This window comes from Silurus aristotelis (genome assembly GCF_946808225.1).
Source record: "Silurus aristotelis genome assembly, chromosome: 9".
NCBI lineage: Eukaryota > Metazoa > Chordata > Actinopteri > Siluriformes > Siluridae > Silurus > Silurus aristotelis.
In genome coordinates this window covers 26,262,357-26,288,574 of record NC_139582.1, presented here as the reverse complement: position 1 = coordinate 26,288,574, position 26,218 = coordinate 26,262,357, and the positions used below count along the sequence as shown (strand labels likewise).

Here is a 26,218-nt window from a genome sequence, read left to right as displayed (position 1 = left end):
CTTCAAATGAGTTTTATAAAAAAAAAAAAAAAAACGTCATTCTGAGTGAAACCAATTGTTTATTAAATGCATTATTCAATAAATAAACATCAATGAAAACTGGATGATTTGTTTTTATTGAATGTAAAAATATTAATTTGAGGATAATTGAACTTAATGAATCGAATAGTTTTGGATTAAATGAAGACTTTACTGAACTAAACAGCACTGAATTCTCCTTTAAATCAACTTAAGTTTACTGAACTAAATACTGTTACTTATATGAAAATAAACCCGGTTTCTTGAACCCTGTTCGGTTTCAGCCCCACTTTTGGGCCTCACAGCTGAAAATGACCTTCCTGACTTTCAATGGTAAAAGTTCCTGACAACAGTGTGCTACATACACAATTTACATCTCTTTTGAAAGAAGACACATTGGGCTTTACATCATCCAAAGATGCTGAAGTTCCTTAGAAAAAAATGTGTATGTCATAAAACATTATTTATTTTTTTTATATATAAATACATGAATTTGGTCCTGAAACAATCCAGAATAGTGATGGGTTAAAAGTCTGATTGTTTATATTTCATCTTTGAAGAAAATACAATAAAAACGAGATTCCTATAAACATTATTCTGAGACTGGGTGTAGTCCTTTTCTCCCTCCGTCTGTTTGAGGAAAAGCAGCCTGATAACCAAATGTACTGGGAATAATAACATTCACACAATAAGCAAAGGACTGGTATTTGAACATTAGAAAAACAGTAGAAGAAGAAAGTAATGAAAGTAAAAGTAGCACAATGCTTCCTTCAGTGCCTCTGTGAATGATGGAGCACATCTGGACCTTCCTTTTATCCTTCCATTCTACAAACAGCACATCCTCTTCTCTCAGCCAGTGATGAGGCCTCGAGGAGCTTTTTTTTTCAGAAGCTTGTTGCTGATGGTTTGAGGGTTTGTGGACTGAATTTTCCCACATGCTCAGATATAATTTTTTAGGAGATCTCTAAACAGTGCTGGACTTGTGTAGAAGTCGTCAACGAACAGTTTGTAGCCCGTTCCCAACATCTTCTCATCAACAAGTGCTATGACAGATGGTCTACAGACTGGGGTGTAAAATCCTGATTCCACCTCTCTTCAGCTGTGTTGGGGGATAAAACCAGTGAAGACTGGGATTTTCTGTCTCTCACTCTTACTGGTAGAGCTGAAACAGGTGCTGAGTTTGGAGACTGCTTGAACCTCTTTTCTGGTGGATGGCTGGTGTGTGGAACCCACTTCTCCTCAGAAGATTCAACTAAATGTCTGTTGGAGCTGCTATCATGGGCCCTCAACTGCTCAGTTGTATGAATGAGATAATTATAACTTATAACATAGGAAATTGTTCATTTAGTTATAATGTTTCCTATAAAACTTCATTATATCGAAGGTAATATCTAATAATGTGTTAGTAATAACAATAATAATAAATCTGATAATAATGTTAGCAACAGTGTTCGTTTAATTGAGTCTGAATCAAAAGATTCACTGGTAAATGACTCGATTCCACAGTTCTAGAAAAATCTGTAACATAAAACATTCTGTCTCCTTAAAAATATTTCTTTCAGCAGTCTCTCTCAAGAAAAAGAAACTTTTGTTCTGTTTGTGCAAAACCAGCAGCTGGTCAGAAAGTTCCTTCTCTGTTCCTGGGTTACAAGTTCACACACAGCCCAGTTTATAGAAACCGTATCTATTCCTCGGGTAGTAAAACCAAGAATTACATACACAAGATCCAGAAATAATCTTATTGCAGTTAAAACTGAAAAATGCCAGATAAACAAACACAACAAAGTTCTAAAGTTCGGTCTTTTAAACATTAGATCACTTGCACCCAAAGCACTGACTGTAAATGAGATGATCACAGATAATAATCTCGATGCACTCTGTCTCACTGAGACCTGAATTAAACCAGGTGATTATATGGGTCTAAACGAGTCTACACCTTCAGGATATGTTTATAAGCATGAGCCCCGTCAGACTGGTCGTGGGGGGGGGGGGGGGGGGTGTAGGAACCATTTATAGTGCTTCTTTTAATGTTTGTCAGAGATTAGGATTCAGCTTTAAATCATTTGAAGTGCTCGTTCTTAAAATTGCACTTTCAGACATGCATAGAAAACTCGCTCTGGTCACCGTGTACAGACCCCCAGGGCCCTACGCTGATTTTCTTCATGAGTTTGCTTGTTTTCTCTCAGACCTCTTGATCAGTTTTGATAAAGTGCTGCTTGTAGGAGATTTTAATATTCATGTAGATGATGCAAACGATGCCCTAGGATTATCATTTGTTGATTTACTAAACTCTTTTGGAGTTAAACAAAACGTCACCAGACCAACCCACCGTTTTAACCACACACTAGACTTAATAATATCCTACGGAGCAGACGTCACTGATATAGATATTTTACCCCAGAGTGATGACATCACAGACCATTATCTCCTACTGTACACACTACCGGTAGAGCAGATTAACCGTGTTTCACCACGGTATCGACTTGGTAGGACTATTATTCCAACCACTAAGGACAGATTCATAAATAACCTGGCTGATTTATCTCAGTTTCACATTAAACCCATAACTGCTGATCATCTTGATGAGATGGCGAACAACATAGACCTTATCCTCACTAGCACTTTAGACACTGTTGCCCCCATCCAGTTAAAAAAGGTTCGAGAACAAGCACCTGCACCTTGGTATAATAGTCATACGCATGCCCTAAAGAGAACAACACGTAATCTGGAGAGAAAATGGAGGAAAACTAAATTGGAGGTATTTAGAATTGCGTATAAAGACAGTATGCTTAGCTACAGACAGGCGCTAAAAGCTGCTAGAGCTAAACACCTGAGCAAACTCATAGAAAATAACAAAAACAATCCCAGGTTCCTTTTCAGTACAGTCGCTAAATTAACAACAAATCAGGGATCTGAAAAATGTGTTCCATCACAGTTTAGTAGTGAAGACTTTATGAATTTCTTCACTGAAAAAATAGATAACATTAGAAAAACAATTGTGGCAGTTCAACCTCTGACAGCATCTCCCGACACAATCGTACTTACAACCCCACAACTACACTGTTTTACATGTATAGGACAGGAAGAGCTGTATGATGCTATTATGAAAGCTAAATCAACAACATGTCAGTTAGATCCAATTCCCACTAAACTACTGAAGAAAGTGTTATATACAGCTGGTGAGCCTCTTCTCAATATTATTAACTCCTCACTATCGTTAGGTCATGTCCCTAAATCCCTCAAGTTAGCAGTTATTAAGCCCCTCATTAAAAAACCTAATCTGGATCCAAACACGCTATCGAATTACAGACCAATTTCAAATCTCCCATTTATGTCTAAGATTTTAGAAAAGATTGTCGCTGCCCAGTTATGTAACCACTTGCAGGAGAACAATATCTTTGAAGAGTTTCAGTCAGGTTTTAGGCCCCATCATAGCACAGAAACTGCTCTAGTTAAAATCACTAATGACCTGTTTTTAGCTTCAGACCAAGGCTACATCTCCCTATTAGTTTTACTAGATCTTAGTGCTGCGTTCGACACTATAGATCATGATCTTCTCCTCGATCGCTTACAGAATTACATCGGTATTCAGGGACAGGTATTAAGCTGGTTTAAATCCTACCTGTCCAATCGTTACCATTTCGTAGATTTAAATGGAGAGCTATCCAGGATAATGCTAGTAAATTATGGCGTGCCACAAGGGTCAGTTCTAGGACCCCTGCTTTTTACAATATACATGCTTCCATTAGGAAATATAATTAGAAGGCATGGAATTAGCTTCCATTGTTATGCTGATGATACCCAGCTATATATTTCATCCAAACCAGGCGATACAGCTCAATTAGCTCGCATAACTAAATGTGTTGAAGAAATAAGAGATTGGATGACCCATAACTTTCTGCTATTAAATTCTGATAAAACAGAGATTTTGCTCTTCGGCCCAAAAAATAGTACACAGAAGCTCCAGCATCTCAGCCTGCATTTAGACGGTTGTTCTGTAACTACTAGTTCAACGGTAAAAGACCTGGGAGTTATTTTAGACAGCAACTTATCTTTTAAAAATCACATCAATCAAGTTACAAAAACAGCCTTCTTTCACCTTAGAAATATTTCTAAGCTAAGAAATATGTTATCTATATCTGATGCAGAGAAGCTCGTCCATGCGTTTATGACCTCTAGAATAGACTACTGTAATGCATTACTAGGTGGATGTCCTGCATCATTAATAAACAAGCTTCAGTTAGTTCAGAATGCGGCAGCAAGAGTTCTTACTAGATCAAGAAAATACGATCATATAACCCCAATCTTATCGTCCCTACATTGGCTTCCTATTAAGTTTCGAATAGACTACAAACTACTGCTACTCACTTATAAAGCACTAAATGGTTTGGCTCCCATGTATCTATCCAGTCTTTTAACACGCTACAATCCGTCATGCTCCCTGAGATCTCAAAACTCTGGGCTTCTAGTAGTTCCTAGAATAGCAAAGTCCACTAAAGGCGGTAGAGCATTTTCACATTTAGCTCCTAAACTCTGGAATAGTCTTCCTGACAGTGTTCGGGGTTCAGATACACTCTCCCAGTTTAAGTGTAGATTAAAAACATATCTTTTTAGCAAAGCCTACACATAACATACATAACACACATCACATAATAACCTTGTGCTCCAGAATATATGATTACATGCACATTATCAACTTGTGCTGTTAATATCATGAACAGCAGCTACGCTAATTCCTCTCCACTGCTTCTCTTTCTCTCCCCATCCCGAGGCATCCTGAGGTTTGGCCAGCTCCAGTCACGTCCCACCTCGTGAAGATTATGGACCTATGGATGATCATGGAGAAGTAGATGCTGAGTGTTTAAAGGCCCTGGCATGGAGAAGCTGATGCTGGATCTATGATGATCACAAATTGTTCTGTATTGTTGAAAGATTTATGACCAAACTCTTGATGTCACCCATATGAGGATGGGTTCCCCTTTGAGTCTGGTTCCTCTCAAGGTTTCTTCCTCATATCATCTAAGGGAGTTTTTCCTTGCCACTGTCGCCACGGCTTGCTTATCAGGGACAAACGCACACCATTCACCTTCACTGTTGTTTTCTGTAAAGCTGCTTTGAGACAATGTCTGTTGTGAAAAGCGCTATACAAATAAACTTGACTTGACTTGACTTGACTTAGTTTGAGGGGTTCACCTCAGTCAGCTTCGTCTCCGTGGTTTGGCTCGTCATCTTACATCATCGTCTCATTGTAATGAACGGTGTTCCAGCATGAAAAAACCCCTGACCTGCATATATACAGACGATAATCAGTTCCCAAACATCTCAACATTCACTGTTTCTAGTTCAATAACAGAACAAATAGCATTCGTACAGTTCAGAGTCTGATTTAAGGTTTGATCAAGTTTTCATTGGATTCTAACATGTTTGATTCAGTTCTTGCATGTAGATGATACTTTTAATACATTTAATACTAATGTCATGCAGGTTCTCACCATAAAGACTGGATTTTATATCAAATCTTTTAGACAAAATAAATTGTTTCAATGTTATTAAATCTGTACTCGTTATTTCTACATTATTTATTACATTAATTTTAATCAGCTTTATTTAACTTCTGTTTTATTTATTTATATCACAAAAATGCAGCTTAAAAATTAAACATGTAAAACAGTAAACAGTTTTAGATTGACAGTTTAATATTATTAAGAAAAATATCTTGCTTTGTAAAAGATCAGCATCACATATAACTAGACAACAAAACACCATTAATAATATTTGTACAGAATTAAGTAAAAAGAAAGTCGTGACAGGGCCACTAGAGGGCAGTGTCAGTATTTTTATTATTATTATTATTATTTTATTTTATTTTACTTTTTATTTTTTTGTGGGACTTATGAATGTTTCATGCTTTGATGAGGATGTGCTGATTGTATAACATTTAATCAAACTAATTATTGGGAATTTAATCATTTTATCTCTTTAGGTTTCATATATGTGTAAATCTGCATATAATAAAAATAAAAATTATTATTATAAAATCATAAATATGATTAAATGTAGACCTTTAGGTACTAAAGCACCTCAGTGCAATAAAGTATTACATTCTAAAGTCCAGCAAACACGACATGGGAGTCAATTCCTTGTAGCATTTTCTTGAACTTGGTTTGCAGGAGAAAATCTGGTTTTGTTGAAATAACAGGTAAACAGATGATAACTGGATAAATAACTAATGAATAAATGCTTCATCCGGCTCATTAACATGCAAACTGATGATGAGTTCCATCACCTGCTGTATGAACCGGAACAGAATCCACATTGTATTTCTAGTTGGAGATGCTGAGATTCTCTTTTTATTGAAATCTTTTGATTAAAACAGCAGGATGAGTTACTAAAGCTGAGCTTTTTCTCTCATTGAGACGTAAATTCTGTAGAACTGCTACTGCAATTTTTACATGAGATGCAATAAATCGTCCACCTACAGAACCTACAGAAACCCAGCATAACTTCCTGTAACTCAGCGTAACTTCCATGGAGGAGTCTCCCCCGTGTGGGTGGAGGAGGAACTGCTACAGTTTAGAGCCTGATTTAAGGTCAGAGCAAGTTGAGTTGTAACATGTAAATGGTACATTTAATACATTTAGTACCACCTTCATGCAGGTTCTCAGCATAAATAGTGAATGAACCACATCTGACTCGATAAGACCACAATATATTCACATTCAAATACTTTTGACCACACAGTGTGTATCAGCTGAAAAGCAGCAGCTTCGGAGCAGTCGCTTTTCCACACTGAGGTTAAGGCCACATCTTGAAAATACACGATTAAGGAGCCACACTTAGTGTTGCGCGTCTAATCGTACATGTACGGTACGGGTGGTGGGAGCGGTCAAAACACACGTAAAGATGCTTCAGAACGGCGTTTCCGTTAAGAAACAGAAAAATCAATGAATTTTATTCACCATATTCAAATATTCAAAAATCTTTAGGTTTACTCAATCTTTTAAATAACTTTCATTTAGAGTCTCTCTGTTTATTATATTCTTATTTCAAATTTCAATTCATTTTACTGTGGAGTTTTGGAGAAAAGTAAAGGCAAAATCACTCAAAGCATCAGTGCATTTTCAATCATGTCACATATACAAATCTTAATTAATCATTTTGCTTTCTAGGTTTGCTCAATCTTTTAAATAATTCTTATTTAGACTCTCCCTGTCTATTATTTTATTACATTTCAAGATATTTACTTTGCAGTTTATGAGAAAAGTAAAGGCAAAATCACTCTAAACCTGCATTTTTATGATGTATACCCACAGATAGCCAGCACCTTTTGATCTAAGTAGGGTTGGAGGATCATACTGGTACAGAAGTTCACTCAGATACTGCGGCGTGAGAGCGTTAAGTGCTTTATACGTCAGTAGTATTTTATAATCAATGCGAGATTTGATTGGGAGCCAGTGTAGACTGTTAAAACAGGTGTGATGTGGTCATATTTCCTAGATCTCGTGAGGACTCTTGCTGCTGCATTCTGAACTAACTGAAGCTTATTAATGCACTTACTCACACACCCAGACAGTAAAGCGTTACAGTAGTCTAATCTAGAAGTAACAAAAGCATGAACTAGTTTTTCTGCATCCTGTAACGACGACATATTTCTAATTGTAGCAATATTTCCAAAGTAAAAGAAGGCGATCCTGGTAATATTATTCACGTGAGCCTCAAAGGAAAGACTCGGGTCAATAATCACACCAAGGTCTTTGACAGCCGTACACGCTGAAACAGAAACACCATCCAGAGATGCTACGTAATCAGAAAGTCTGCTTTTAGCTGCATGTGGTCCTACACTGTAAAAAAGGATTTGTTGACACAACTTGACTTAGTCAAGTCATCTTGTTGCATTGACTCAGTTAAGTTTAGCACATTAGGTGTTAAGTTTACTCAACTTTTATTCATTTGTTGAAATTATTAAGCCACCGGTCTGAATCAATTAATGAGCATTTCAAATCTTTAGTTAAAGCAGCTGAAAAACCTATTGGTAAAACATCATTTTTCATGTTTTCACAACAATAGATCGAGTCTAATTGACATAAAATAGTAATTTTTCCTCAACATAACTGTGAGTTTACTGGACTTTGGTTTGACAAGTAGTTCAGGAAATCTAACCAGATTTTTTTATGAAATCAACACAACTGCAAAATTCAAACTCTCAGCATTTCTTTTTTAAACAGATACACTGCATCCAAAAACACAGACATGAAGAATTCTCTTACAAAGATATAAAAACACTAGACAAGAAAAACCTTCACATATACAGTGAGGAAAATAAGTATTTGAACACCCTGCTATTTTGCAAGTTCTCCCACTTAGAAATCATGGAGGGGTCTGAAATTGTCATCGTCGGTGCATGTCCACTGTGTGAGACATAATCTAAAAAAAAAAATATCCAGAAATCACAATGTATGATTTTTAACTATTTATTTGTATGATACAGCTGCAAATAAGTATTTGAACACCTGAGAAAGTCAATGTTAATATTTGGTACAGGAGCCTTGGTTTGCAATTACAGAGGTCAAATGTTTCCTGTAGTTTTTCACCAGGTTTGCACACACTGCAGGAGGGATTTTGGCCCACTCCTCCACACAGATCTTCTCTAGATCAGTCAGGTTTCTGACCTGTCGCTGAGAAACACGGAGTTTGAGCTCCCTCCAAAGATTCTCTGTTGGGTTTAGGTCTGGAGACTGGCTAGGCCACGCCAAAACCTTGATATGCTTCTTACAGAGCCACTCCTTGGTTATCCTGGCTGTATGCTTCGGGTCATTGTCATGTTGGAAGACCCAGCCTCGACCCATCTTCAATGCTCTAACTGAGGGAAGGAGGTTGTTTCCCAAAATCTCGCAATACATGGCCCCGGTCATCCTCTCCTTAATACAGTGCAGTTGCCCTGTCCCATGTGCAGAAAAACACCCCCAAAGCATGATGCTACCACCCCCATGCTTCACAGTAGGGATGGTGTTCTTGGAATGGTACTCATTCTTCTTCTTCCTCCAAACACGTTTAGTGGAATTATGAACCAAAAGTTCTATTTTGGTTTTATCTGACCACATGACTTTCTCCCATGACTCCTCTGGATCATCCAAATGGTCATTGGCAAACTTAAGACGTGCCTGGACATGTGCTGGTTTAAGCAGGGGAACCTTCCGTGCCATGCATGATTTCAAACTATGACGTCTTAGTGTATTACCAACAGTAACCTTGGAAACGGTGGTCCCAGCTCTTTTCAGGACATTGACCAGCTCCTCCTGTGTAGTTCTGAGCTGATTTCTCACCTTCCTTGGGATCATTGAGGCCCCACGAGGTGAGATCTTGCATGGAGCCCCAGTCCAAGGGAGATTGACAGTCATGTTTAGCTTCTTCCATTTTCTAATGATTGCTCCAACAGTGGACCTTTTTTCACCAAGCTGCTTGGCAATTTCCCCGTAGCCCTTTCCAGCCTTGTGGAGGTGTACAATTTTGTCTCTAGTGTCTTTGGACAGCTCTTTGGTCTTGGCCATGTTAGTAGTTGGATTCTTACTGATTGTATGGGGTGGACAGGTGTCTTCATGCAGCTAACGACCTCAAACGGGTGCATCTAATTTAGGATAATAAATGTAGTGGAGGTGGACATTTTAAAGGCAGACTAACAGGTCTTTGAGGGTCAGAATTCTAGCTGATAGACAAGTGTTCAAATACTTATTTGCAGCTGTATCATACAAATAAATAGTTAAAAAATCATATATTGTGATTTCTGGATTTTTTTTGTTTGATTATGTCTCTCACAGTGGACATGCACCTACGATGACAATTTCAGACCCCTCCATGATTTCTAAGTGGGAGAACATGCAAAATAGCAGGGTGTTCAAATACTTATTTTCCTCACTGTACACAGCTTACACAAACAGGCGCAAACTTCTGTATGCACAGACCCACATCCTCCAGCCAAAATAGTACAAATACCTCTCCTTGTCATCAGATATATTCATTGCAAGAACAAGTGTACATGAATAATTCACAATAAGCCGTGTTAAACTTCACATTCAACTGTTCAAAAACTGTCTTTAATTCCCAATCATAGTAAAAACCAAGGAAAGAGGAAGCAGTACAAGCGAACAAGAAAACAGTCAGTTTAAAAGGATTTCAAGAATCCCAATTTCCCACTTAAAACAATGAGATCTAAAAACAACAATGCTCTTACACTTTAAACCAGTACAACCATTAAACAGTAGCCAAATGGAAAAAAAGTGTTTTGTTTGTTTTCTGTCTTACCGCATCAACTTAGTCTTCAAAGAGTGAACTTTTGCGGTGCAAGAGTCTGATCCAACTCCAATAAACAGCTGCTGTATCACTTTAAAAGGGAATTTTAGTTCCTTTGGATAGTCAAGATTTAATGCATACACCAAGCCCATCAGGTTCAGAAAAGCATTAGGTATATCAGTCAGGTGACGCATTACCACTTCTTCCTCAATCACCAGGGCAACGTCATTGTAGAATGCTGGGAGAGGTTCCATCACATTTTCCACCACCACAAGAATTCCAATCACCAAACCCTGGATCACATCCTCTTCACAGTCACTGGGCTTTATAGCATGTAAACAAAACAAGGTATTATTACTTAAAAGCAATGACACAAATACAGTCCCAGTCCCCTGCAAATTGAGAGATCTAATGGTCAATTTTCCCTGTTTTTTTCCTCACATGTTTTAGCTTACCTCGCATATCTTCATGAATTTTGAAGGAGTCTCTCGCATGTACCATGGCAGACCCAGCAATGCTGCTGTCCTCATCTTTTGCTTTATTGTCTGTAAAATATATAATGGTTAAAGTACTAGCTTTAATCTTTCAATCCTTTGTTTTTCTTTATCATTTCTCCCCCTCCCTCGTTCTTTGATGCTTTTGAAAAAAATGAAAATGTGCACATTTACACTTGTATACTTTTATTGTTAATAAATCAACAATGATGTGTGCAACAACAGTTGTTTGTTAACTTTTTGTTCACCAAAATAAGATTTAATAGTGTAACACACTCATGTCGAGGAGGAGTGGTGGCTCCAGCGGTTAAGGCGCTGGGTTGCCGATCGGAAGGTCTGGGGTTCAAGCCCCGGTATCGCCAGGCTGCCACTCTTGGGCCCTTGAGCAAGGCCCTTAACCCTCTATGCTCCGGGGGTCACTTACGAGGGAAATATGAAATATCAAGGTCCGTGACGTGGGTCTTTCCCGTGGGCTCACCACCTGCAGGAGGGACCGTAAGGGACGGTGCTGTGAGGATTGGGCAGCAGGCGGGGGCCTGCTTAAACTGCTGCCCCCGCGACCCGAATTAAGATCCCGGATAAGCGGGAGAAAATGAATGAATGAATGAATGAACACATTCATGTCACTTAAATCAGGGGTGTCTAATGCTGCTCCTGGAGAGGAAAAATGTATTGTAGAGTTTAACTCCAACCTGGTTCAACACACCTGCTTGAAAGTATGAAGTGATCCTGAACACCTTGATTAGCAGATTTGGTGTGTTTAATTGGGGTTGAAGCTAAACTTTGCAGGATCTTGGCTCCCCAGGAGCAGGATTGAGTATCCATGCCTTAAATTCATTGGGGATGTAACAACAATGTAAAGATTTTAAAGGATAGGTTACCAAAGATAATTGTCATTTTCTCACCAAGATGCCAAACACATGCAAAGATTTTCATTCCATAAAATTTTAATGAATAGTGGCTAGGCTGATTAGCTCTAAAAAGCAAAGAATTCTGTAAAAGTAGTGGATCACTCATGTTGCCATTTAAAAAAAAAAAAATTTTAAGATAACTTTGTGTAATAAACCAATCATATCAATGTTTATGTTACCATGACATAATACATCAAACCTCAGTTGTTCTTGTGTCACAACATTTGATCAAAAGAACCAATGAGGTTTGATATTAATCTAGTAGCAAATACAAACTTTATTCTAAACAAAAAGTGCCATTTTTATGTTTTCATCATACAAAGAGAATGTATGTTTACAATGTTTACTAAATGTGCATACACAATCTTTATAGATGCATGGGAGTGGAGAGTGACTTGCCTGATGGCAGTGTCTCAGCTTGTAATGTGTGATTAGGGCATGCTGGTTGGATGAAGAAAATCTACAAATCTTGCAACACCACCTCATTGATATGGAGTTGTGCTTCCACTCCACTTGCACTGTACTGATCCTGCAAATAAAAAAAACAGTGAAGTCAAACTCCATCAAAGTACACATACACGTTAAACACAGAAATATTCACTGAACATCTTACTTACCAAATACAATGAGGAAAAAAGTATAAACACTATTTCTATGACTGGGTGATACATTGAATATTATAGTGATGATATTGCTGGCATTATGAAATTAAGCAACACTGTAAATAAAGCTTTTATTAGCTGAAAATGTTTCTACATTTCATGATTCTTCAGGGCTTCATAGATGATAAAAAGTTTAATGATGTGATTATTAAACTAGAAAAAGTTGTGACGTTACATTAATGCAAGATCAACACGCAAGTTAGCTATACAGAAGACACCGTTTGCACGTGCTCAGATGTATGTATGTTCCTCAAACGATCAGTCCTTAATTTTTAAATTCAAGTTTTTTTTAGGGGGAGTGGTGGCTCCAGCGGTTAAGGCGCTGGGTTGCCGATCGGAAGGTCTGGGGTTCAAGCCCCGGTATCGCCAAGCTGCCACTCTTGGGCCCTTGAGCAAGGCCCTTAACCCTCTATGCTCCGGGGGTCCCTTACGAGGGAAATATCAAGGCCCGTGACGTCGGAATGACGTGGGGCCGCCTTCCCGTGGGCTCACCACCTGCAGGAGGGACCGTAAGGGACGGTGCTGTGAGGATTGGGCAGCAGTCGAAGGCGGGGGCCTGCTTAGACTGCTGCCCCCACGACCCGAATTACGGATAAGCGAGAGTGAATGAATAAAGTTTTTTTAAATTACCAACTGATTTTATGTTTTAAGAAACACAAGTCAATCAAGCATTTTTATAATATAAAAACAAATTTGAACTAAATGTTGTTGCAACCATGTATAAATAAAAATGCATATTTCTCATTAAACACAAATCTGGAGTGTCGGCGGTGCTTCGAATATTACTGATCATTCTGTGTTTCTTTAATCAAAACGATAATGACATCCGATTAACGAATCATCACGTCCAGGGTCAGATCCAGAGTCGGTTCTTTCCGACAGTTCGTTTCAATGAAACGATAAAAAAAAAAAAAAAATTTCACCACTTCTTTTACCTCCTCAAATAACGAAGTTGTTTCTATCGTCCCATTAAAATACAATTAAAGACATTTGTAATCATAACTTCAGTTCAATAATAATATCATCGTTATCTTGGAAACATAGTGTTCTGATGGGCAAACAGATTTTTTTCTTATAGTCTTATAAATTAAACTAGTCTCCATTACCTTTTTACAGAGACGAGGATTAAGCTCATAAAGCTTAAACTAGAACATGCTCAGCACAGCAGGTGTTACTTCAGTGATCTGTATTCAGTATTAATGAAGTTCGCAACATGTGATTGACTTAAATCAAAACGCGGACGGTGAGCGCTAACAAAACAAGTCTAAATTAACATTAAAGAAAAAATACTTACTCATTTCATTATTTGCAGTGAATAAAGTTCATCTGTAATCGCGGGCTCCTTCATCTTTTCTGGCATGATCAGCAACTTCCGGTGCAGAAAATGGCGGATGGCGTGTCTCCACTTCGTTAAAATATTACTTTATAATGACGAAGAGTTTCTGGCACATGCGCATTACAGATAAAAAATAAATAGAACCTATGTTTTGTTGTTATATGAACTGGTTATTTAAAGTTTTCCATTTCCCATCAAGTCGAGGTTGTTAGAACTCAACCAGTTGTGTAGTGCGGCACTGCAAGTTGACAGGACATGATTTTACTTGTTCACCTGACTAAAACTCTTAATCATTTTTACAGTGTATTAATTTACTCTGACCTCTGGTATAACTGCTATTAATAATTTACTCTGACCTCTGGTATAACTGCTATTAATAATTTACTCTGACCTCTGGTATAACTATTATTAATTTACTTTGACCTCTGGTATAACTGCTATTAATAATTTACTCTGACCTCTGGTATAACTGCTATTAATTTACTCTGATCTCTGGTATAACTGCAATTAATAATTTACTCTGACCTCTGGTATAACTGCTATTAATTTACTCTGATCTCTGGTATAACTGCTATTAATTTACTCTGATCTCTGGTATAACTGCTATTAATAATTTACTCTGACCTCTGGTATAACTGCAATTAATAATTTACTCTGACCTCTGGTATAACTGCTATTAATTTACTCTGACCTCTGGTATAACTGCTATTAATTTACTCTGATCTCTGGTATAACTGCTATTAATTTACTCTGACCTCTGGTATAACTGTTATTAATTTACTCTGATCTCTGGTATAACTGCTATTAATTTACTCTGACCTCTGGTATAACTGCTATTAATTTACTCTGATCTCTGGTATAACTGCTATTAATTTACTCTGATCTCTGGTATAACTGCTATTAATTTACTCTGATCTCTGGTATAAACTTTCTTTTCGGCTTCTCCCGTTAGGGGTCGCCACAGCGGATCCTCCGCACGTTTGATTTGGCACATGTTTTACGCTGGTTGCCTTTCCTAATGCAACCCTCCCCAATTTATCCGGGCTTGGGACCGGCACTAAGAGTGGCTGGGGATGGTTCCCTGACCGGGAATTGAACCCGGGTCGCAGCGGTGAGAGCGCTGCATCTTAACCACTAGACCACCAGGGGACCTGGTATAACTATTATTAATTTACTCTGACCTCTGGTATAACTGCTATTAATTTACTCTGACCTCTGGTATAACTGCTATTAATTTACTCTGATCTCTGGTATAACTGTTATTAATTTACTCTGACCTCTGGTATAACTGCTATTAATTTACTCTGATCTCTGGTATAACTGTTATTAATTTACTCTGATCTCTGGTATAACTGTTATTAATTTACTTTGATCTCTGGTATAACTGCTATTATTAATTTACTCTGACCTCTGGTATAACTGCTATTAATTTACTCTGATCTCTGGTATAACTGCTATTAATTTACTCTGATCTCTGGTATAACTGTTATTAATTTACTCTGATCTCTGGTATAACTGCTATTAATTTACTCTGACCTCTGGTATAACTGCTATTATTAATTTACTCTGATCTCTGGTATAACTGTTATTAATTTACTCTGATCTCTGGTATAACTGCTATTAATTTACTCTGACCTCTGGTATAACTGCTATTAATTTACTCTGATCTCTGGTATAACTGCTATTAATTTACTCTGACCTCTGGTATAACTGCTATTAATTTACTCTGATCTCTGGTATAACTGCAATTAATTCCATGGTGTTTTGACAATTTTTAAATTGTGTGTTTTTGTACAGATTCTACAAAGAAAATGCAAAAGTATAAATTGCTCATGAAAAAGCTTAACGACTTTTGGTTGACATTTATATAATGTCCTTTATACTGAAAAAACTTTCAAAATGAACGCTTTAATAACACATTACCCCAAATTCATTTTAACAGCACACATTTAATTAATGAGCAATTAATGCAGCACGCATTTCTTCATTTTTATTAAAAATATAAATAAATAAATATTATAACAAAAAAGGCGAAATTAAAAAACCTTTATCACAACACACATTTATACACGACATCCTTTCTTTTACTCAGATATTGTTAGATTTCTATCATCATTGTTGGAGAGGTTTTCCATACAATCTACGATGCCCGTGGTGTCTTTTCTGATCAGGGAAGAATCACACAGCACACAGAATGGTGCATATGTTCTTCTTCAGTTTAATGCAGATAACAGACAAGTATATATACACACTGGAAAAAACCCCGAGCTAAAACTGTTCCTGATTGGGTAAGAAAACATAATAATCAGAGATGTGTGGGCACAGACAAAGACTGTGTACTGTTCTGTGTACCTGACATACTCACATCATAAAGATCCTATAAACACTGAACAGACAACATAGGAATGTGTTTAGAGAACCAGAGTGGGGCTCATCTTAATACTAACAGATATGAAAAAATTTTTAAAAATCCAGTGAAAAATCATTTTCATCACCAAACAAGGACCAACACAGCCCTTTATGCAGAGCCGTTCAAACTGTGTGCAAAATGAAGGCAAAAGAAAAGGAATTTGCTAAAGAGCCAGGAAATGATACACCAGTGGAAGGTTGAAAAAGCCACACTATAACAAAAAACAGGTTGATGTGTTTCTCAAAGTTTCTTAAAGTCTGTTACACCAAACCATAAACAATCAGACAGTGTCATGTTGCATTACTAGGTGGATGTCCTGCGTCATTATTAAACAAGCTTCAGTTAGTTCAGAATGCGGCAGCAAGAGTTCTTACTAGATCAAGAAAATATGATCACATAACCCCAATCTTATCATCCCTACACTGGCTTCCTGTTAAGTTTTGAATAGACTACAAACTATTACTTCTTACTTATAAAGCACTAAATGGTTCGGCTCCAACGTACCTATCTAGTCTTTTAACACGCTACAATCCGTCACGCTCCCTGAGATCTCAAAACTTTGGACTTCTAGTAGTTCCTATATAGCAAAGTCCACTAAAGGTGGTAGAGCATTCTCACTTTTAGCTCCTAAACTCTGGAATAGTCTTCCTGACAGTGTTCGGGGCTCAGACACACTCTCCCAGTTTAAGTGCAGATTAAAAACATATCTTTTTAGCAAAGCCTACACATAACATACGTCTCACATCATAAGCTTGTGCTCCAGAACATCTGATCACATGCACATTTTTAACTTGTGCTGTTAATATCATGAACAGCAGCTACGCTAATTCCTCTCCACTGCTTCTCTTTTTCTACTCATCCCGAGACACCCTGAGGTTCCTCCAGCTCCAGTCACGTCCCACCTCGTAATGATTACGGACCTTTGAAGAAGTAGATGCCGAACTCGCAAACATCCTGTACCATCTTGAGACGTACCAGTGCAAACTGGATCCCACTGCATGTGTGGAGTTTTGACATTGGACCTCCTGGAGTGTTTAAAGGCTCTGGCATGGAGAAGCTGATGCTGGATCTGTGATGATCACAAATGCTGAGCTCATAAAACTAGAAGCTACTAACCATAAAGACTGTATAAGACTGCAGAAAGAACATCACTTATAATCTTATACTTCAGTACTCATGTTAGTTCCCACCCTCCAGTGTTGTGTATTGTTGAAAGATTTATGATCACACTCTTGATGTCGCCCGGATGGGGATGGGTTCCCCTTTTGAGTCTGGTTCCTCTACGGGGTTTCTTCCTCATGACATCTAGGGGAGTTTTTCCTTGCCACAGTTGCCACGGCTGCTCATCAGGGAGAAATGAACACCATTCGCCTTGACTGTTGATTTCTGTAAAGCTGCTTTGAGACAATGTCTGTTGTGAAATTTTTTTTTAAGCTTTTAGGCTGCACAAACCTCAACTTTCTATTACAATATGATGAATTTCTTTCAACTATGGTGATGGTTGGATGCTGGTTTGTGTTGGTTGAACACTGGTTTGTGATGGTTGGATGATGGTTTGTGATGGTTGGATGCTGGTTTGTGATGGTTGGATTCTGGTTTTATTTGTATAGCGCTTTTAACAATGAACATTGTCTCAAAGCAGCTTTACACAGATGATGTGGTAATAAAAAGTGAATATGTTCTTTATGAGTAAGTTTGTCCCTGATGAGGAAGCTGGTGGCGACTGTGGCATGGAAAAACTCCCCGAGATGGCATAAGGAAGAAACCTTGAAAGGAACCAGACTCAAGAGGGAACCCATCCTCATCTGGGTTGCACCGAATGTCCATCCATAGCAGATACACAATGCCGCGGGGCACAGTGATGATGACCAGAAGCGAAAAGTAGTCCCAAGTCAATGTAGCAGACTGTCGACACCAACCACAGTCCAATCCATCCTCAAAAGCACCCGCTCTCACTCCGAAATTTCATTGAACCACCCAAGGTGTTGATGAGAAACCGTCCCAAGCTGCACAGAGCGGCCTCCAGCCGAAGAGAACACCATCCAGAGGCAGACCTGGAACGAAGTGGGTAGATCTACGGAGGGGAGAGGGGCAGGAACAGTGGTCTTTGGAGCCTTAGGAGCATGTTTAACTCGACAAAGAGAGAGCGAGCGAGAGAGAGAGAGAGAGAGAGAGAGAGAGAGAGAGAGAGAGAGAGAGAGAGAGAGAAAGAGAAGAGGGTGACAGGAAGAGAAGGATATGGATTATTAAGTGTCTTTATTGTTGTATGAAAGTTAATATCACTGTGCAGTTTGGACTCCGGCAAGACTCGCTCTGGCAACAAAACTAAAAGGGAAAACCAGAAGGTAATACAGACATGAGGGATCTCTGGGATAAGAGACGACCCACACCACCGTCAACAAACCTGTGTGAACGTGTGAGAGTGAGGGGACGACAGAATATAAATATCCCAGTTCACCAAACACCCGATATCCATGCTCCCTCCAGATCTATTTGACTAAATAAATATGTTTTCAACCTCGACTTGGACACTGAGACTGTGTCTGAGTCCAAAACACTGATTGGAAGGTTGTTCCATAACTTTGGGGCTTTATAAGAGAAAGATCTGTCCCCTGCTGTAGTCTTCATTATTTGAGAAACCAACATATAGCCTGCACCTTTTGATCTAAGTAGGCGTGGAGGATCATACTGGTACAGAAGTTCACTCTGATACTGCGGTGCAAGAGCGTTAAGTGCTTTATACATCAGTAGTAGTATTTTATAATCAATGCGAGATTTGATTGGGAGCAGTGTAGACTGTTAAAACAGGGGTGATGTGCTCATATTTCCTAGATCTCGTGAGGACTCTTGCTGCTGCATTCTCAATTAACTGAAGCTTATTAATGCACTTACTCGTACCAGTGCCAATTGGATCCCACTACATGTGTGGAGTTTTGACATTGGACCTCCAGGAGTGTTTAAAGGCTCTGGCATGGAGAAGCTGATGCTGGATCTGTGATGATCACAAATGTTGAGCTCAGTAGCTCCTAGTTTTATACCAAAGACTGTAGAAAGAACATTACTTATAATCTTATACTCCAGTACTCATGTTAGTTCTCACTCTCCAGTGTTCTGTATTGTTGAAAGATTTATGATCAATCTCTTGATGTCACCCAAATGAGGATGGGTTCCCCTTTTGAGTCTGGTTCCTCTCGGGGTTTCTTCCTCATGTCATCTAAGGGAGTTTTTCCTTGCCACAGTCGCCACGGCTGCTCGTCAGGGATAAATACACACCATTCACCTTGACTGTTGATTTCTGTAAAGCTGCTTTGAGACAATGTCTGTTGTGAAAAGCGCTATAGAAATAAACTTGACTTGACTTAAAGCGTTACAGTAGTCAATTCTAGATGTAACAAAAGCATGAACTAATTTTTCTGCATCCTGTAACCACATCATATTTCTAATTTTAGAAATATTTTTAAGGCGATCCTGGTAATATTATTCACATGAGCCTCAAAGGAAAGACTAGGGTCAATATTAACCCCAAGGTCTTTGACAGCCGTACACGCTGAAACAGAAACACCATCCAGAGATGCTACGTAATCGGAAAGTTTGCTTCTAGCTGCATGTGGTCCTAGTAAAAGTACTTCCGTCTTATCTGAGTTGAGCAGAAATACCAGGTGCTGTAAGCTTTAATTTTTTTTTCTTTGCTTTCAGGCTTAATTTAAGGACGAACATTTACCGTTGTGGATAAAGTGTGATAAAAGTTGAACTGGAATAGCAGGAAAGGCATATAAGCACCCAGGTGAAAAAGAAATATACTTAAGTTGTAATTTTTTGGATGCACTTATTATATTTTTATTATATTATACTAAGTGCATATTAAATGTGTTACTTTGGAACAACTTCAAGTATATTAAATGATAATTAATCTATGATTAAGATAAATTTAAAAGTAATTGCAATATAATTTAATATACTTATTTGTGTTAAAAATGGAACAACTTTATGTATATTTAGTGTCATTTAAGTGTACTTCTTTACATTATATTTATAATATACTTTCATTCTATACTTGAAGTACAGTTGAAATATATTTTAAGCTTCAAATTAATGTGTTCCCAGTATATTTACATCATAACTAGGATTGTATTAGCAGAACAGATTTGATAAATAATTCAGAATTATATTAATATATTTTTATTGTATATAAAAATACAGTGCAATTATACACCTTTAGTACAAAAAAACCATTCAGAATTTTATCAAATGCACACAGTTTTAGAAAACTCAAAAACTTTAATTCACGAATACTACTAATTGAATAATCTTCTGCACAAACAGCTAAAATGTTTATTTTTTTTAAATACAAAAGCAAAGTTTACCACTTTTTTTTTTACTTTGTATTAAATATAATATTAAATAATGATATTTCTCTGAATTTTCTAATTTTTCAAGACGATAAAGGGAAATGTTCTACATTGCACCCATTTTTAATACTTACTTCTAACATGATTAGACATGAAATATAAAATATTCCTGAAAATATAGAATAGGAGTTTATATATAATTCTTTTGAAAAATAGCAAAAACATTAAGTCTTGCTGAACCATTATGAGGTCTACACAACATTTCACAGTATAACAAAGCTGATAAACTGTGCTTAAGTACAAATACCCAGCCCACAATTACTGTATCATAATGTACAACAATTTTAAATGTTAAATTACTTTACATGTAAGAAGATCAAAGTAATAAAAAAGGGGGATGTTTTACAGGAACTAAACATACCTATGAGCACATTGACCATGTGAGGGTCCAACTGGTCCTTTGAGGTTTGAATACCACATTTCCCTGTGAGTGTGCATCTTGCTAAAATTTCTAGTTAAAGTCTATTTTAAATGAGCCTTGGCCCAGAGAAAACACTGGATCATGTTTAGATATGGCTTCTTTTTTGACCTATAGAGGTGAATGACACAGTGGATTGTGTTCACCGACACAGTTTTCTGGAAGTATTCCTGAGCCCATGTTGTGATTTCCATTACAGTAGCATTTCTGTATGTAACGCAGTGCAGTCTAAGGGCCCGAAGTTTACGGGCATCCAGTATGGTTTTCCGACCTTGAACCCTTACACACAGAGATTGTTCCAGATTCTCTGAATCATTGGATGCTATTATGCACTCACTTTCTCACTTTCATTTCAACATTTGATATTTTAGCGATATTCTATTTTAAATAAAATATAAGTTTATGAGATTTGTGCATTATTGCATTCCTTTTTTATTCACAATTTGTACAGTGTCCCAACTTTTTTGGAATCGGGTTTGTAATCCTCAATGCCAATATTTGAATTTGAAGCCTGGAAGCAAAAGTTTTTCTGCTCTTTTTTTTTTTGCTGATGTTGCAAATGTGAGCATGTGCCATGAGAGAAAACCATTTGCTAAGAAATAATAAATTTAATTCATTTGAAAAATCGATATCTATCCATCTATCTATCCATCCATCCATCCATCCATCCATCCATCTCTCTCTCTCTCTCTCTCTCTCTCTCTCTCTCTCTCTCTCTCTCTCTCTCTGTGGGTGGTCTCTGCTGCCATCTACTGTTACAGTACTCTCAGTGCAACTTACTTCCTTTGCACACACAGTGTCAGACTGCACATTTCATGACAACATACACATCACATTGCACGGTCATGATGTTTACAGGACCAGATAGGGATTGTGAAGGTGTCTACAAGAACAGATAGGGATTTTATTTGTACAGATTCCAGGCTGAAATAGAGAGGCAATGCTTAAAAGATGTGTATTGGGCAAAGGAGGCTGCTTCTGTGTCTATTTCTAACTCTCCCTCACGGTAACAAATTTGTGTATCAACAGGCAACTGTCCTACACCGTACTCTGTTCCCATTCGGGGGGATCCCAGGAGAAAGATTCTTTAGAAAAACTGTGTATTTTCTTTTTTTTTTTTTAATGGTGATTCACATAAAACAGCAGTTAACTCCATTGCACCAGTTCTGAAAACCAGTTCTGATTGAACCTAAACTACAGCTTCCAGAAAGTAACTCATTCTCTCTCCAAATGCAGCATCATATTTAACCAATATCCAATAACAAATTCCCTGACAGTAATTCACACTGCGCACAACAAACACATTCATATTTTGTTATTGTCTCTTGTTTTTATATAGTTTAGTTTTATGTTGTAAATACTTAACTGTGTTTAGGTGTTTGTCAGCGTCTGTGTAATCGGGTTTTCACGTTGCTCTTCCCCCAAACGTTCAGCCAAATCAAGCGCCACCCAGCGGCCGTGTTTTTAGTGACAGATTTACGATGCGCAGGCGCGACTCAACCGGAAGCCGACGAGTCCACTGTGTGACGAAAAGGGGAATTATAAAATGCTGTCATAATTAGTTTTCCTGTTACTTCGGTATACATTCGTTTATTTTATAGTATAAAAAACGTATTAATGGGGGTGTTGCTATGTTTATATATAGATATGTATGTGTTATTGTAAATATGTACATATCTCTTATACTTACCTCTCTAATTAGTCAGGTTGGTTTAATCCACGTGGGGGCGGGGCTTGGACTATAAAGGAGAGCTTCACAGCGTCAGTTTGGTTAGTTAGTCAGTATGCCTCTGTTGTGTCACAGGTGGCTCGCACCAATAGCGTCGTTTGCGTGTATATTTTTTGCTCTGTTTGTGTGTATATTTTTTGCTCTGTTTGTTTCATTCGTTGTCCAATCTTTTATTTGTTATTTTGTATATAACTCGTGTGTTTTCTTAGCTTGGACTGTTTCACCCATTGAGCACAGTAAGTAAGCAATCACTTTGCATTATAACACTTCAGTAAGAAATGCAATAAATCTTTGGGATCTTAACTTTTCTTTTGTCTTTTTTCAGTGTGGGTTCCCCCATTATTTGCCTGACAATGTGCCTACTTGTTAGGCAGACCAAAGTTGTGGTTGAAAAGGATGTTGTCACACTGATCCTACAGAGGAGAGACTAAAGTTAATGTATGTGTACAAGAGCAGTCTAGGCAATGTTCATGTGTGATTTGAATAGGCAACGTGTAGTTGCCAACAAGGCTACATTTGTTAGTTTTACTAGATCTTAGTGCTGCATTCGACACTATAGATCATGATCTTCTCCTAGATCGCTTACAAAATTACATTAAGGCATTCAGGGACAGGCATTAAGCTGGTTTAAATCCTACCTGTCTGATCTTTACCATTTTGTAGACTTAAATGGAGAGCTATCCAGGTTAATGCAAGTAAATTATAGTGTTCCAAAGGTTCAGTTCTAGGACCCCTGCTTTTCACAATATACAGTGCCTTGCGAAAGTATTCGGCCCCCTTGAACTTTGCGACCTTTTGCCACATTTCAGGCTTCAAACGTAAAGATTTTTTGTGAAGAATCAACAAGCGGGACAAAATCATGAAGTGGAACGAAATTTATTGGATATTTCAAACTTTTTTAACAAATAAAAAACTGAAAAATTGGGCGTGCAAAATTATTCAGCCCCTTTATTTTCAGTGCAGCAAACTCTCTCCAGAAGTTCAGTGAGGATCTCTGAATGATCCAATGTTGACCTAAATGACTAATGATAAATAGAATCCACCTGTGTGTAATCAAGTCTCCCTATAAATGCACCTGCACTGTGATAGTCTCAGAGGTCCGTTTAAAGCGCATAGAGCATCATAAAGAACAAGGAACACACCAGGCAGGTCCGAGATACTGTTGTAGAGAAGTTTAAAGCCGGATTTGGATACAAAAAGATTTCCCAAGCTTTAAACATCCCAAGGAGCACTGTGCAAGCGATAATATTGAAATGGAAGGAGTATCAGACCACTGCAAATCTACCAAGACCTGGCCGTCCCTCTAAACTTTCAGCTCATACAAGGAGAAGACTGATCAGAGATGCAGCCAAGAGGCCCATGATCACTCTGGATGAACTGCAGAGATCTACAGCTAAGGGGGGGGGGACTCTGTCCATAGGACAACAATCAGTCGTATACTGCACAAATCTGGCCTTTATGGAAGAGTGGCAAGACGAAAGCCATTTCTTAAAGATATCCATAAAAAGTGTCGTTTAAAGTTTGCCACAAGCCACCTGGGAGACACACCAAACATGTGGGAGAAGGTGCTCTGGTCAGATGAAACCTAAATCGAACTTTTTGGCAACAATGCAAAACGTTATGTTTGGCGTAAAAGCAACACAGCTCATCACCCTGAACATACCATCCCCACTGTCAAACATGGTGGTGGCAGCATCATGTTTTGGGCCTGCTTTTCTTCAGCAGGGACAGGAAAGATGGTTAAAATTGATGGGAAGATGGATGGAGCCAAATACAGGACCATTCTGGAAGAAAACCTGATCGAGTCTGCAAAAGACCTGAGACTGGGACGGAGATTTGTCTTCCAACAAGACAATGATCCAAAACATAAAGCAAAATCTACAATGGAATGGTTCACAAATAAACATATCCAGGTGTTAGAATGGCCAAGTCAAAGTCCAGACCTGAATCCAATCGAGAATCTGTGGAAAGAACTGAAAACTGCTGTTCACAAATGCTCTCCATCCAACCTCACTGAGCATTTTTTTGTTTTGCAAGGAGGAATGGGCAAAAATTTCAGTCTCTCGATGTGCAAAACTGATAGAGACATACCCCAAGCGACTTACAGCTGTAATCGCAGCAAAAGGTGGCGCTACAAAGTATTAACTTAAGCGGGCTGAATAATTTTGCACGCCCAATTTTTTCGTTTTTTATTTGTTAAAGTTTGAAATATCCAATAAATTTCGTTCCACTTCATGATTGTGTCCCACTTGTTGTTTCTTCACAAAAAAATTACAGTTTCATATCTTTGTTTGAAGCCTGAAATGTGGCAAAAGGTCGCAAAGTTCAAGGGGGCCGAATACTTTCACAAGGCACTGTACATGCTTCCCTTTGGAAATATGCTGATACCCAGCTATATATCTCAATACTAGGTGAGACAGCTCAATTAGCTTGGATAACTGTGTTAGAGTTAAAAGATTGCATGACTTATAACTTTTTATTAAATTCTGTTGACAGATTTTGCTCATCTGCCCAAAAAACATTACACTGAAGCTCCAGCATTTCAACCTGCATTTACACAGATGTTCTGTAACTACTACTTCAACGGTAGAAGACCTGGGAGTTATTTTAGACAGCAACTTGTCTTTTCAAAATTGTATCAACCATGTTACAAAAACAGCCTTTTTTCACCTTAGAAATATTGCTAAGCTAGAAAACATGTTATCTATATCTGATGCAGAGAAGCTCATCCATGCTGACCCAGGAGCAGAAGGACCACCGTGTCTGATCATTTACTTGCGATAAAACTTTGGTGTATGACCTTGAGATGAATCAACGCTCTTCAGTGGAAAGATAATCTTCACAATTGAAAAACACGAGGGAGGTCCACAGCTCTATCATGCCCCAGAAGCTACTGTGCATGCAGTACAGCTTCAGAAGTACTTGTTGGGTCTCAGATAAATGCAGAGCAAATAGGGAAATAAAAACTTTCCAAAGACTTTATACCTTTTAGTTTACATACTTGTCCTGTTGCACGGTTGGAAATTAACAGGTACTTGGGGCAAAATTGTCACTTCAGCTTGACGGCAGCTCTATTCCCAGTGTCATGATTTAAGTGTCATTTGAAAAGTCCTATATTTTAGAGCTGATCTGTTGATGTTGCATTAGATTGGCACCAAATACACACTTTTGTTGAATGCAGTGTTTAAAGCGTTTTGATTTGTCACTGCGTGTGCTCATTGTCTGAATTCTAAATCTGCATTTGCAATTTCTCATCATAAAAGATTTTCTCTTTTGCTGCAAAAGTGCGTCGCTCTCATTAGACAAGTCAGACTTTTTTTTCCTTTAGCTTTTTTTGCAGATATTAGAAACATTGTTTATGAATTCTAATCTGTAAAAATCGGTAAACAAATTCATTTTTTTCTGTAGCCACTTCATGACTTGTTTATTCTATCTAGATTATAACCCTAATGATCACATTAAAATTATTACCAATTAGGGAGCGTGCTGTGCTGCAGGTAATACACTGTCAAGGGATAAATACTTCATACAAGCAATTTAAAAC

General features: G+C 38.0%; 2 long non-coding RNA genes across 2 annotated transcripts; one reads left to right on the top strand and one right to left on the bottom strand.

Annotated features, from left to right (window-relative positions):
- Window positions 1-1,483: 1,483 nt before the first annotated feature.
- LOC310731241 lies at window positions 1,484-11,076 on the bottom strand. Its single transcript, XR_014535117.1, has 4 exons — window positions 10,761-11,076; window positions 10,503-10,628; window positions 5,189-5,303; window positions 1,484-1,658 (listed from the first exon to the last, which is right to left on the bottom strand). It is a non-coding gene; the product is annotated as an uncharacterized lncRNA (long non-coding RNA).
- Window positions 11,077-23,000: 11,924 nt separating this feature from the next.
- LOC310731255 lies at window positions 23,001-25,809 on the top strand. Its single transcript, XR_014535131.1, has 3 exons — window positions 23,001-23,112; window positions 25,171-25,260; window positions 25,394-25,809. It is a non-coding gene; the product is annotated as an uncharacterized lncRNA (long non-coding RNA).
- The last annotated feature ends 409 nt before the right edge of the window (window positions 25,810-26,218 follow it).